Here is a 3,086-nt window from a genome sequence, read left to right as displayed (position 1 = left end):
GACGATCAGAACTACAACATATTACAAATTCAACCAAATTAGCCGGAATTCATTTTCCGGGGTCCCCGCACAAAACATACGGAAAATGGATCCCAGCTAATTTGGTTGAATTTGTAATATGTTGTAGTTCTGATTGTCCTGATTAAAAGTGTTCATGGGCACGAAGTAAAATAATGAACAGTTTTTGAATTATTGTACATCAAACTCTGGAAAAACAGTGGTTTTGATTGTTCATTTTTTTTCTTCGTGCCCATGGAGACTTTTTGATCAGGACGACCAGAACTTATAAATTCAGCCAAATTAACTGGGACCCATTTTCCATATGTTCTGTGCGGGGTCCTTTCCTATGTCATCCTATATGTATGCTGCGTAAATCCTATAGCTATAAATCTATTGTAAGAAATTTAGAGGAAATAGGCACAACAGAGAAGCTATCAGCGTCAGGGCTATGTGGCAGAACGGAAGTCTATCAATTCGGAGAAAAGACCAGGCCTGGATTCAAGACGAGGAACGCCCTGATATTTTTCTCTGTTGTCATCAATTGTTTACACTGTACAAATTCCTACAGAGGCTATATTCCAAAATTTACTGTCAGCACTGAAAATCTATAGGGTACATAACGTAAACTATAGATTTTCAGTACTGGCAGCAAATTTTGGAATAGAGCCAGAATCTTATAGTCCTCTATAGGAACTCATAAAAAAACCCATAGATATTTACAGCAAGATAGGAGCCTCCTCCCATGGGGACCTATCGAATTTACCATGGGTACCTATGGTTAGGCAAACCCATAGGAAAATTTCCCATGGGAATTTGCAGCAGGGATACTAATGAAGATTTGGCCAATTTGTTGCTTATTTATAGAGGGCCATAAAAATCAAAGCAAGATGCAATCCTCTATGTGGAACGTTTTCCAAATAAGCGACACCCTGGGCACGGATTTTTTCAAAGTTTATTTATTAAACTTTGTCAACATTGGATGTTACACGCTCCAACACATTCACGGCACGCACAAATGAAGCAGCAACTATTGTAGTAAGAATAGTTTATTGATCGATTTATAATTTAAATTTGCAAAGATATGTTTATTTCCGACTTTCGTTCTCTGTAAAAATAATTCAAGCAATCAAATTATATTACACAATGATTACATTCGACTATGTGATTGAATTTTTGTTATAAGAAGAAAAACATGCTTCGTTTTTACGATAAAATTCGTTTTTATAACCTATATCTTGTCACTTTGGCTTCTGTTTTAACTTATTTCTACGGAAGTTAGTCATAATTGCATCACAATTTGATATGCTACGAACTTTATTGGAAAAAAGGTATCTCTGATAGCACGGAAAGTTTCAGTTGTATTGCAGAGACCTTCCAATGTTTCAATTGTGTATCATCTCATTTGTAATATTTCTGAGGCTATCTTCTTTGAAATATTACAATTGCAATATTTCTGCAATTACATTGATTAAAACCTTATGCCTGAAATGTTCCTGTAATGTACAGTTCTTTCAACGTTGCAAATGTAAAGTTTCTAAGAGATTTCTGAAACCCCCAATTAATAAATGCAGATATAGCTTTATCCAATCGATCAATCATCCTCACACACACACACGCACGAACGTACGCACGTATGCAACATAGATAAGAATATTAACTTTTTAGTAAATAAGATGCATAGTGAGAGGAAGAAGAGAGAAAAAAAGAATATCCCAAAAAATTTTATTTTTATGATTACATTTTTAAATATATTTTATTAATTTAATGTATTATGTAGAGCTTTAATATTATATATTATATATACAGCCAAAGGTAAAGCGCGAATATAATCTTCAAAGATTTCTCCTCATTTTTATTTTTTCGTTTTAAAACAAGGTCTTGTTCAAAGATAGTTATGCGTGGGGTACTGTTATGATTTAATAATATATTATTTAAATAAATTTATTGTGACTTAATAACATAAGAGTAAGAGTATTGCGATTTAATAAAGCATTTGCTTTTTTGTCAACAATATTTATTCCCGCGTGCACCCGGGGCTGGGTAAAATACATCATTAAAATATTTAAAGTACGAAATGTTAAATATAGTCAATTATATTAATTAGTATTTGAATTATAAAGTACACATTACTTTCAGTCTTTTGATTCGAAATAATTTATATTTTAAATCGAAAGGTTGAAAATATTTTGTACTTATTGTTACGTCCGGCCCCTCTTCAAAACATAATTCTGTTTTATTTTCACGAATATTTTTGTTATTTAATCTTTTTATTTTAGTAGTAATACTATATGAGAGTTCTAACTCGGGAACTCCAAGGGGAATGTGGGGCGCTGGGAATTCTTTGGTGGCGGAGGGTATGACGTCATGCGGAATGATAGTAAGGCATCCCAGATTTTGGAGGCTGCAGTCACGTACAAGACAACAAAAAACATTACTAAAAGGAAATATTGCCATGAACAAAAAACAATACAAAAAAACAAAAAGTTATAAAACGAAAAGTTTTACAAAGGTTATTCCGGTATATGCTCCAATGCTTGGTCGTTTTTCGACCAAGATATAGCGTAATGTAATTTTTCTAGAAACAACATTTATTAATTATTTTAAATACCTAAATACGACCAAGTTTCATAATTAATCGATTGAGCGTCAACATCTGGCTGCTATCAAAATCGATGATATTGAAACGCAATGTCTCCTTGATAAAAGAGCCTCGATCATTTATTCTTTTTTGGAAGGGACATGACAATCGAACATGTTTTTTGCAATTTGTTTCAAGGTTAATAGAAGTGTAAACGTAAGTGAAACTCGATAGAATTGTATTTTCATAAATTCTTAAGAGGATAGAAGCATGTCTAAAATAAGTATGTAAAGATTGGTCGCGATAGAAATGATCGATATTTCGAGCGCCGATATCTGGCTGCTATTAAAAATCAGTAATTGTGTTTTTGTATATGAGACAAAAGGAATTGAAACACTCTAAGTGAAACGCTTTTTATTAATTACCATTCCAATTTTAAATTGTTCTTATAGTTTTTCTTACTCTATCTAGCAGCGCCAAGTGTTTTTACATGAAAAATTTTTCTATT

This window comes from Trachymyrmex cornetzi, unplaced genomic scaffold (assembly GCF_001594075.2).
Source record: "Trachymyrmex cornetzi isolate Tcor2-1 unplaced genomic scaffold, Tcor1.1 scaffold907, whole genome shotgun sequence".
Classification (NCBI taxonomy): domain Eukaryota; kingdom Metazoa; phylum Arthropoda; class Insecta; order Hymenoptera; family Formicidae; genus Trachymyrmex; species Trachymyrmex cornetzi.
The sequence above is the reverse complement of the archived record's forward strand: the minus strand, read 5'-3'. Positions refer to the sequence as shown.